At 44.1% G+C, this 12334-nt stretch overlaps 1 pseudogene; it reads right to left on the bottom strand.

Annotated features, from left to right (window-relative positions):
* Positions 1-8060: 8060 nt before the first annotated feature.
* Positions 8061-10153, bottom strand: LOC147448527 (uncharacterized; annotated as a pseudogene).
* Positions 10154-12334: the final 2181 nt, after the last annotated feature.

The raw sequence follows: 12334 nt of genomic DNA, 5'->3' as shown, positions 1-12334 counted from the left end.
TCTTCTAAGCCTCTTTGGCCTTCGTCTTAGGACATTCCTTGATCAAGTGATCATTAGCTTTATAGTAATGGCAATGCATCTTCTTTTTGCCCTTATCACTAGAATTCCCAAATGAATTGCTCCCGACATATGCATTAGAAACAGGTGATTTTCCACTTGCAGAAGAACCATGAGAAGTGGTTGCATTGCTATTACCACCTTTTCTTTGAGCAGCAATAAAAGCCTGCTCAATTGCACGCTGTCTAGTCTTGTTTTTCAAGAAAGTGACTCTTGCAACAACAATGTGAACAATGCATCAAACTTGACAACTTCAGGATTTCCTTGGGTCATAAGTCTATTAGTACTATCAAAAGTCTGGTAAGAATCTGGCAAGGCATCAAGAACAGTCTGGCATAAGGGAACAATCTGAAATGACTTCACCTGTAGAAATAAGTTGCTCATTGATATCCTTGACACCCTCATTGAAACTTGCATAAAGACCAACCAGAATATCTCGAGCATGTTTTGCAAATTTTGCTGAACAAATGTGTGGAGTGATAGTGTGTTTCACAGAAAACACAATCAATGCATGAACCTGTGTATCTTTTACATCCCACTGACCTTGCTCAGCCGTAGGCAAAACAACTCTAACAACAACAATCCTTGCAACAAGACTTGCAACATCCTCAACATCGTTGTATCCTCAGAACCAGGACGTACATCAATGCCCTGCACAATGTTTCAAATGCTCTTTGACACAAGAACATGTTGCATCATATAAGCCCACATAGGGTAATTGTCCCCATCCAATCTGTCCTCTGCAGCAAACATCTTGAACACATCTGTGTTGTTGTCAACCATGGTATATGATGCACCTGATGAGAAAACTACCCAAAAAGAGAAGAAGGAAAGCAAGAAAAACATGTGCTATATAGCACAAACCGTAGAAGACCGTAAGGGACCTGCGATGCTGAAAACAACACTAACACATTTTTTGCACAAAATGACGAAATAGCCTGTGCAGTACTACTTGTAGTGGAAACAAAGGCCGAAATGAGCTCGAATCTTAAATGTGAGAAACCTAGCTCTTTGCCTTAACCCAAAAATTTTGTTGACTTCTTGCGAAGGCCCGCTAAAGCTCACTAAAATCGAAGAAAGTGAGTAGGCGTGTGTTGGAGCTACTGGTGGAGACTAAGCCCGGGAGGATGCAACCTGATTTGATACCAATTGTTGGAATTAGGGTTGCAGGAAAACACACAGAACATGGAGAAGATGAAGGAAGCTCAAGGCGCACAACAGAGAGTGTATTACTTAGTGTGCATTGGAAAGATAGATAGCCCTAGAATGATGGGCGTATATACAATGCACGGGGGGAAAAACCTCCTAGTAAGAGGAAAAATGCCTCGGCGGTCCTAAGTGTGTTCACTCACATCACTACCACATGTATATGGTAACATCTATGGCAAAAGTTATTTTATGCCTTAGTAAAAAAAGAAACAAGTCATCTCCACAGAAGTCATTTGAGAAAGCAAAACTCTTACAAAAGCCATAATATCATGGCCATTTTACCATAGCATTGTCCAATTTCAAAGTCATTTCAAGGCCAATAGAAAAGGTGATACTTTAAGCAAATACATATACAACAAGAATAAAATCATAATCGACCGAAAAAATAACCTAACAAGGAGATAAGACCACGTATATGAGGGCAACCATTATCTAGAGTGTTTTCACTTGAAATTCAACAATATTAGGAAACCAGAATCCCTTTCAAGCACAAAAAGGAGCAAGTTGTTGTGATAGAGCATACTTGTGTAAAGTCATGAAACCTTGAATTTTACTGCAAAGCTACCCAGATGTTACGGGCTTTCTCCTTCACATTTACTACTTTTTTTCTCAAACCTAATGATTTTCAAACATTTTTATAGTTTTAATGACACCCTTTGCTCCATAGCTTGAACAAGTGTTAACTAATACTATAAGTGAAAGGGCATAACAGATTCTTGATGCCTTAATTATGTTAATGGGTGAGCACATATTGATTATTACATGAAAATAGGACAAGCTAAAATGAAAGTCTTTGTTAAAGCTTAAACAAACTTAGACTATATGCATATATATATATATATATATATATATATATATATATATATATATATATATATATATATATATATATATATAAAGAGAGAGAGAGAGAGAGAGAGATTTATGCCATATTAATTGAGAAGGCAACAACTTATGTAAAGGCATGAACTTATATAACAACTTCACGAATAAAAGTGCACTAGTGCAGGTTTTCTAAAATGAAATTCACATTGGCCTACACATGAGGATGAAAAAGAATGTGTTCAATTCATTACTCAATTTTCCTCTTTATAGAAACACGCAAACAAATGTCAAATGACCCACTAGTTAATGTCTCTATTATCAGACGTAGAGAGTACATGTTGCCTTAATTACCTTGCCATGGGGCACTAATCACGTGCTTTATCATGAAATCTATAATTGCTTCCAAAAATACAAAGCTTTAATAACGTCTTATGTAAGCAAAAAAAGCACAGTAATTCTAGAGGCTAACTGATCACGTATCAAAAATGAATTTTGACAGGTGTTTGTAGAAGCACATATATTTTTATATCAATCCATAGAGAATTACATGAAACAAAGATAGTGCAATAAGATAAAAGACAATGAGGGGGCATTGTGTTGAAACACTTGTATTCATACACATGTCGACCATCAATTGGATTGGAATCTAAATGAAAATTTCTTACAAAGGTAGTGCCATGCTAGCATGACAAGAAAGTACGTGTCTCTTCATCCATAAGGCTTTGGAGTTGTTAGAGAAGAATGTTTACTAAGGACCTTCAATGACTTTTGAAATCCACCATTAAAAGGTATGGCCTTTCAAATGCAATGTATCCAATGTCACATGCAATTCTTTAGGACAGTTTTGGCCTTGGAAAACAATATCATATTGCTTCAAGAATTTCTTGAGTGCATCGTTAGACTTTTTTGTTCCCTCATACACACATTGGAGGAGGAAAATCTCTCTCTTTTGTTGAATTATTTGTCACAATGGTCCCTCCTTCTATGCAAGAGGACTTTTGAAAGGAGATTCATAGTTCCTCCTTCTAGGTGATCCTAGAGATTCATCCCAAGTAAGAAGAATTTATTCAAAATACATTGAGCTACTCTTTCTTGGTGATTAGGAAGACTGTTGAAAGAAACTTATCATTCTCCTTTGGGAACCCACTTGTGAATTGAAAACATAATCCTAAGCTTCTATACTAGCCATAGCTTGATAGGAGCTTGGTCTTGTCTTGTGCAACACCCTCTCTCATTCAACAAATGGCAAACTTTCTCCATGCGTAGAAGTCGGCCTATCAAAGGCTCTCTCTCAATTCTCTCTCTTAAATTTCAATAGAGAGATTCTCGCTCTATCTTTTGCTTTCAATGAGAGAAACTCTCTCATATTAGCGACCGCTGAGAGAGGAGCTCCCTTTCTTTCTATCTCTCTACCAAGAGAGGTCTCTCTCTCTCTCTCTCTCTCTCTCTCTCTCTCTCTCTCTCTCTCTCTCTCTCTCTCTCTCTCTCTCTCTCTCTCTCTCTATGGGAGCACCCCCTTAAGTGACATTAATAAACTCCCCCCCCCCCCCCCCGTTTTTCGATTCCTTGCAGAGGTTACCTCTCTTCATGCTCTTGATTCCTTGCAACAGAGAGCCAATCTCTCTCTCTCTCTCTCTCTCTCTCTCTCTCTCTCTCTCTCTCTCTCTCTCTCTCTCTCTCTAGACTCCCTCCTCGCTGGTGGTAGCCTATAGAGCAGCCTCTATCTCCTAGCTCGCAACACAGCACACAGAGAGAATCTCTCTCTCTCTCTCTCTCTCTCTCTCTCTCTCTCTCTCTCTCTCTCTCTCTCTCTCTCTCTCTCTCTCTCTCTCTCTCTCTCTCTCTCTCCCTCCTCATTTTTGGTACACAACAAATGGTGCTCCTCACCCTCGCAAGCGGCTCTCATGATCACTCACACTCGTCATCTCACTCTCACCTTACAAACGGCAGTGTCTCTCCATCGACACACTGGCGCGCTCCCCTCGCTCTCCTCTATGGCCAGAGCCTCCCCTCGATTTTCTCACGGCCCACCAGCCAGCAAATGGCTCCCTCACGCGTCGTCGGTAGCCTGCACCACCCTTGTCATCTCCCCTATGCTACACGGGAAGAGCCCTTAACCGTCTCTCTCAATCCTCACCGTGCTTATCACCCTCTCATGGCGACTCTCCAACTCGTCTTGTGAGTAATCGACACCATCTCGCTCTCCTGGTATCGTGCAATTCCTTAGACTGCATTGCACATTCCTGGGCAATAGATTTTAGCAGCACATCTCCAGCCATAGTTCCTTGTTGGTGAGCTTGGGTTGGGGGTTTGAGTATTATCCTTGCGTGGTTTTGTTGTCTGGGTTTGCTCCATGGGCCAAGGCCTAGAAAAATATCCTTCAGTGGCACGCCCGCTGGGACCAAGGTTCTAACGTTTTCACTTGAGCGAAGTACCTGCGATTCTCAAAGATGGAGCTAGTTTTTTCTTTTTGGGTGTACCTGACTTTTAGGTTGGTTTCTTTCCTTGCAGTCATTTGGGATGCTTGCATATCTAGGCAAGAAGGATTCCAAAAAGACGATTATTTTAATGTTTGTTGCTACCCAGACCTTGAGCGTTGTTGATGATATTGGTGAGGCTTTAGGTTTTTATAGAATTTGGGATGAGTTTTTAGCCCATTTGAGTGATGAAGTGGATAAAGACGAGGGCATTTCTCTTTGAGGTTATTTCTTGGAGAGAAGTATATAGCAACAGTGCGACTCTCGATGAGTGCATTTGGGATGGCTTTTTAGCCAATTTAGCGGATGATGCCACTTGTAATGAATGTCTTCTTGAGGAGGAGAATGTTGCCCTACCTCTTGTTCTTTCCCACCGTCCCACCCTTGTTCAGGAGATGCAGTCGGGAATGGGGTTTACCACGTCTTTTGACCATATTGATGATGAAATTCAGCCTTTAGAAAGGATGGCGTTTGTGCCTGTAGTAAAGCCATTGGTTGACGTTCATGCTTTTGAAGATGATGTTCTTATTGAGGATGTTCTTGATGCTTCTAGTTTTGACTCTCTTGATGTTTCCGATGATTAAATGGCTACCATTGAAAATGTTCTTGAGAAAGATCAGTTTGATCCCCCTCCTATTGTTCTCCAAGCTAGGGAGAGACCTATTGATCAATGGATTGTCAAGTTGACACCTTATGATGGAGTTGGATTTGATGCAGTTGATTCCCATTTATTGCAATTTGTGCAAGCTTGTTGGTTTGAGGGTTATGACAATCCCGAAGACTTCATGCGGTTCTTTCCTGCCTTTTTGACTGCTGTAGCTAGGCAGTGGTATCATAGTATGCTGCGACATACTCCACATTTGATGTAGACTTGGGATGGAATGGGTAGAGCTTTTATTGCCAGATTTTCCCCTATTTTACCTTCTAATTTAGCCTTCAAGAACTTTGTTAGACTTATTCCAAGGGGAGAGCGGGTCCATTGCTGAGTATGTTAATCGTTTTCAAGCTTTCAAGAAGAAGCATTGTGACCCCTATTGTTTTGATGAGAGGGTTTTATTGGAATGTTTTCTTAAAGGTATGTTAAGGGATATTCAACTCCATGTGAGGTTGTTTGATCCAAAAACATTTGAGGATGCATATGCACAAGCTCGGATTGTGGGGGAGGCCTTTGAAGCCACCGACCTAGCAATCCAATGGAGGGTAACCTTGGAAGCTGAGAGATACAAGAGAGAGACTTGTTTGAATTCTATGGCATGTGCTCCTACAATCGCTAGAGACCAAGCTAGCAATAGACTTGATGCGGCTCAAATTCATAAAGGGAATACAGATTGATTGTTAGCAGATATGTGGTATGGTTGATATGCCGAAGAAGATGTGTACAAGAGGATTATGTGTGCGTATGTATGTAGCCTTGGAAGAAGGAGGAGCGCATATGAGGAGAGTAAGGAGGCCATTTTGTTGCCATGTCGATGTTAAGGTGATGTTGGTTAGCCACAGATGGCACGGTTTTCGGTTGCCAAGTTGAGTGAAGTACGACGAGAGAAGCCAATTTTTGCAAGGCCCATATGTTTTGTGTGAATGGGAGTCCAAAGAGAAGTGGGATCATGGGGGGTCGCCCTAAAGCAGGTCGATGACTGAGAGATGGTCGAGGGCTCGAGGATAACCCACATTTTTTTTATATACGGTGTTAGTTTTTTTTTTTTAATTGGAATGTCATGGTGACGAGAGTTGCAGGATATATACCAGGAGAGCGAGATGGTGTCGATTGGTCACGGGACTAGTTGGAGAATCGCCATGAGAGGGTGATAAGCAGGGCGAGGATTGAGAGAGAGGGTCGAGGGCTCTGCCCGCGCAGGATAGGGGAGATGACGAGGGTGATGCAGGATGCCGAGAGCGAGTGAGGGAGCCATTTGTTGGCTGGGCCGTGAGAAAATCGTGGGGAGGCTCTCGCCATAGAGGAGAGTGAGGGGAGCGCGCCAGTGTGTCCATGGAGCGACACCGACGTTTGCAAGGCGGGAGTCAGATGACGAGCGTGAGTGAGCATGAGAGCCGCTTGCGAGGATGAGGAGCACCATTTTCTGTGAACCAAAAATGAGGAAGGAGAGAGAGAGAGAGAGAGAGAGAGAGAGAGAGAGAGTGATTCTCTCTGTGTGCTATGTCACGAGCCAGGCGATAGAGGCTTCTCTGTAGGCTAACGCCAGCGAGGAGGGAGTCGAGAGAGAGAAGAACTCGGCCCTATGCATAAACGAGGGGAGAGAGAGAGAGGGGGAGAGAGAGAGAGAGAGAGATGTAGAAACTTAAGTTTAGAACAAGAATTGCATAATAGAGAGAAGGCAGAACTTTGATTAATGACTAGAAACTGAATACACTGGTGATATGGAGTGGAGCGTGCAGCTCTTTAAATACACGTGGGGGTAAGGGCTAACAACTCCCAAGAGTTGAGGGGAGCAATTCAAGGGAGTTGATATAGGGAGAGATTTATGTGTGAGGTAGATTATGGGTGGTTCACCCTTCACCTTAGAGTCATGTGGAAAGGGACTTTGACAGCCCCCTTGAAGGGTGAGCTGCTCCTTGAAATAAAAATAGAACTTGCTACAAGGATTGATCCAACATCTGAATACGAAAAAAAGGAAGCCTAATACATAGCTCTAAAATAGCTCCCTCAAGGAGAAGGGCACCTAAGAGGGATGAGGTTGAGGGCATGGCATGAGGCAGTTTGTTTGGCCACAGGCACGGATTTCCTCAAGAAATCAGCTCTTGTAGCCATAGTGCTTCACGGGAAGCAAGGGCAGTAGCAACATATTTCGCTTCAGTAGATGACTGAGCGATGGACGCTGGCACTTGGTTCGCCAGGAGATAGGGACACCTGCAAGGTTAAACACATAGCCGCCCAATGGAGAAACAACGTGGATCATCACCGGCCCAATTTGCATCAACATACCCAGAGATGGATATAGGACTATCTGGATCATAAGAGTAAGTAAGTGCATAGGCTTGTGTAGTACGAAGATAACGCAATGTACGCTTAGCAGCTTGTTTATGTGCTTTGGAGGGTTTAGCCATAGAGCAAGAAAGCATGTGTCCAACATAGGATAGATCAAAGCATGTGCATGAGCTTAAGTAGTGGATCTGGCCACAAAACTTAGGAAAATGAAAGTTAGGAAAATATAAGGCATCAGCATGAGTGTAAGCATGATATTCTGGTGCAAGCTTGTGCTTAAGAGGGAGAGGAGTAAGCTCATAGGACGATGCAGACATACCATAATAAAGAAGGAGTTCCTCAATGTATTGTGATTGAGAGAGACTAATGGTTTTGTGGATCGGATCACGCGTCACTTGTATGCCCAAGAAATAAGACATCGGGCCCTTGTCAGTGATGGGAAACTCTTGGGAAAGGCAATCTATGGCTTTCATAATGATATGTTCGGAAGTGCCTAATAGAGGAATATCATCAACAAAGAGACCAAGTATGGCCATACCTTCAGCAGAACGCTAGATGTAAAGGTTATAGTCGATTTGAAGATGCTCCCAGCCACAGCCAATCAGTTACTCATGCATCCGAGTATACCATTGTCGAGCAGATTGCTTGAGACCATATATGGGCTTGTTGAGTTGGCACACATGGTTTGGATAAGCTGGATTGGCGCAGTGGGGTGGCTGAAACATGTAGATGAGTTTGCACAGAATTCCATGAAGAAAAGCCGTTTTGATGTCGAGATGATGTAGCAGAATATCGAACTTAGCTGCAATTGCAACTAGTAGGCAAAAAGCGGTCATGCCAAGGACAGGGGAATACGTGTCGAAATAATCGACGCCGTATTGCTGTGAGAAACCGCGAGCTACTAAACGAGCTTTGTACCGCTCGACTGTGCCATCTGCATGATATTTTTTCTTTAAGAGCCACTTACAAGAAATGATGTTATGATGTTGAGGTGGAGGCACCAAATTTGCTTCTTCGAGAGCGTGGAGCTCTTCCATGATGGCTGCATGCCATAGAGTACTCTCACTTGAGGTTAGAGCATCTGCAATAGAGAGTGGGAGTGCATCTCCCAAGGGGTCGGGTGGCGCTGCTGTGATGTGCTCGTCGAGCATGACAGTGGAGAAAGCTGTCGCATGATAGATATCGTGGATGGAGCGGGTGCGAACACAGTGGCTAGAGGCAGCTTGATCCAGCCCAGGAGGATGTGGTGAGGATCCATTTGATGAGGCAATAGAGGGAGAAGTGGCAGAAGCAGAGGACTAGGGTTCTACTTCATCAACATCAGAGGTATGGGAATATGAGGAGGAGTGGCATGGAATTCAAGAGCGGGAACATGTGATGGCGAGGGTGGTGGTGTGGAAAGCTGAGCATCTCTAGCTGGCTCACGATAAAGAGACACACGAAGGTTGTCGGGAGGGAGGCTTCTTTTGCGCGCAGTTTGATAAGTGCGCACCATGCTGGGCGATGGAGGTGATAAGAGGGCGCTTTAGGAGGTGGGAGGTTGCTGAAATACAGGAGCCGATGAAGAGGGTGGAGAATGAGGTTGATCAGCAGAAGGTGAAAGAGTGACTGGCAATGGAAGGAGGGGTGCACCAAGAGGTGTAGGGGCCGGTGGGGCAGCAGGTCTAGCTACAATCGAAGGAGCTGTGCCATGAGGTGGGAGAACAGCCCGGTGTGGGAGAAGAGGTGCGCTTTTGGCTGAGGTGTGTTGGTGAGTTACAGAAGGGAGAGGGAGGACTGCGCCATGAGGTGTAGGGGCTAGTGGGGCAGCAAGTCGAGCTACAGATGGAGGTGGAAAGGCAGCCGGGTGAGGGCTAAGAGGTGCTGTAATGGCCGAGGTGCCTTGGCGAGCAACAGAAGGGAGAGCTGCACCATGATCAACACGACCATTGTGTCTAAGTAGGGGTCTGTAAAGAGGTGGAGGAAGCGCTGATTGTGGAGGTGGGCATGGTTCAAGAGAAGGAGTGGAAGGTGGCCGTAATGTAGGAGGCAATATGGGCTTGAGTATAGGTTGATGAGGGTGATTATGAACTTTCGAGAGAGATGATATAGGGGCTGAATTTTGCGCTGAGTGAGCAGAGCTTTGAGATGGGGGAGGTTCATGTGAAAGCTCATGCGGAGTATAAGATGAGGGTTTCACGGCTAATGAGAGAGTACCTGAGAGGAGGTAATCTTCGTCAAAAATGATTGAGCGGGCGAAGATGAATTTGTTGGTGGCGAGATGATGAAGCCGGTATGCCTTCGATCCAAAGCGATCTCCATAGCCTACAAAAATAGCATGATGTGCGCGTGGCGCGAGCTTCGACGGAGGTTGCGTGTTAAGAGCATAGGCAACGCAGCCGAAAATGCGTAGGTGACCAAGATGAGCAGGGTGGCCAAACCAGAGTGTATATGGCGTGGTTAGCGGGTTGTGCGTAGAGGGAATGCAATTTTGGAGATAGCATGCTATAGTCGTAGCCTCCTCCCAGTATGCGTCGTTGAGGCTTGCTTGGAGCATCATTGCATGTGCAGCTTCAAATAGTGTGCGATTTTTTCTTTCTGCGCGACCATTCTGTTGTGGGTGGTCCGCGATGGTGAACTGTGTTGTATGCCGGCTTGTTGACATAAGGTGGCAAAAGCTTGAGATTTGTATTCTCCGCCATTGTCAGTGCGAAGAATCTTGATGCGCTTGTTAAGATGATTCTCTACGAGTGCTTTAAATTTTTGAAAGTGTGAGATTGTAGCACCTTTCTCTGCTGGATAATATGTGAAGGTGTATTTTGTGAAATCATCAATAAGATCAACATGTACTTGTTACCTGTGAGTGATGTGGTAGGCAGAGGGCCACATAGATATGAGTGGATGAGCTCAAGAGGTGCACTAGCACGTGATTGAGAGAGTGGAAACTGTGCATGATGTGCTTTTGCGAAGATGCAGCCTTCACAAAGCGTGATATATATGAGTTGCTTTGGCAGACCTAGTGCTAGGCGGCAATGTGTGAGAGAGCGAAGCACATGCTGTGAAATGTGGCCTAAGTGATAATTCCATTTGAGCGTAGTGTCATGAGATGATGCAGAAGCTGATGAGGCTAATGCATGTAGAGGTGCAGAGTTACCTATGGGGTAGAGGCGCCAACCTTAGGAATATGGAGATTGTGGCGGCGACCATCCTTTGCCTTGGCAGTGATGAAACATCCATTGGCGGTGAAATTGATGTTGATGCCGGTTTCAATGAGTTCACTAACTAAAATGAGGTTCTTCTTGAGTCCTAGGACGAGGTAGACGCGAGAAATGACGATTTGAAGACCCGTGGGAAGAGTGATGTGGGCATTTCCATAGGCCTTCGCAATCTGAATGCTATTATCACCGAAACATACTTCTAGTGGGTGCTCAAGATATGTGAGATGAGTGAGCCATTCAACATGATATGTCATGTGATTAGTAGCTCCAGTATCAAGTAACCAAGTGTCTGAAAATGAGCTTTCTATATTACTAGCATAAAGATGCATAGGATAGGGCGGTTGCTCTTTATAAGTATATATTTCAGCTTGAGGTATATCAGCACAATGAGCTTGGCTATTATAAGAAGTATAGTGCCGAGGCCCCCATTGAGGGTAAGAGGAATAGTTATGAGAAGGTGCAGCAGAGTGGTGGAAGCTATTATGATTACCTTGTTGGCGCGGTTTTCAACAATCTTTATCAAGATGCCCAAACCGATTACACTTTGTACATTGCTTTGGATTGGGATTTGATCAGCGTCCTCCTTGATGTTGGGGCTTTCTTGCCATGTTTTGATTATGCTGACGAGGTTGATTGAAGTTTCTTTTGCCATGATTCTGATGTTTATGATGTTTTGCCAGTGTAATCAAGGCTGTAGACTTTGATGATCCACTAGTCTGATCGCAAAGTGTCTTCTCTTGCTTGATCTTTGACACCAAATTTTGGATCTACATGTTTGACAAGGTGGCCTGCGTGGTAATAAAAGCTCGCTAAATGGCAGGTAAGGCGGCTAAGAGCAGCATACTTTGCAGCTCTTGAAGGATGAGCAGCCCTGATATGATAAGTTCATCAAGAAGTATCTGCCATGCTTCTACAAATTTAGAGGAATACTGACCTTCAGACACGACCAACACTACTTTGTCCCCCTACATTTTTGAGGGCATAGAGTGTGTCCACCACCCTCTTCTCATTGGCTGGCCTCTAATTAACCTTAATCCCAAAGGGCCCCTAGAGGGTTCATATTCAAGGCTGAAGGTCAGTATTCCTCTAAATTTGTAACTTCCTTATTAAGTATGGAGTGGCCGGTCCCAGATTTGTGGTCGGTAGCATCTTTCAAGCAAAAGATGATAATGGATGTCCAAAACTCTTTGAAATACTCTAAAGCTTCTAGGTCTGTGCGCTTGAGTTGGTGTTTGCCTATTCATTGTTTTGTGCACATTTTTAAAGAGTTTGGATTTGTGGAGACTACCACAATGCTTGTATGTAAAGATGCGCATTACGAGGAATTAGGAAGGCTTTTAGAAGAGGACTGGGGTTTTGTGGAGGGCATGCACAACGGGGACCGGTACCGTTGTAAGATTGGAGCTTCAGGTATTGGAATGCGCTATTTGAAATCCCGCACCTCCTTGTACATACAATTTCACTATGATCGTTGGATGTGCAAGCTTGGAGTGTGGACTCCCTTACAGAGTGTAGACGGCGCTATTGCAAGCTTTGACATTGCAGTGAAGATGCCCAACGATGCTTTGGAGACAGTCCAAGTGAACAAGCATTGGACTCTCAGTAATGTTCGAGAACATTTGGTTATT

Source organism: Adiantum capillus-veneris, chromosome 10, assembly GCF_014529385.1.
Source record: "Adiantum capillus-veneris isolate H3 chromosome 10, ASM1452938v2, whole genome shotgun sequence".
NCBI lineage: Eukaryota > Viridiplantae > Streptophyta > Polypodiopsida > Polypodiales > Pteridaceae > Adiantum > Adiantum capillus-veneris.
The sequence above is the reverse complement of the archived record's forward strand: the minus strand, read 5'-3'. Positions and strand labels throughout refer to the sequence as shown.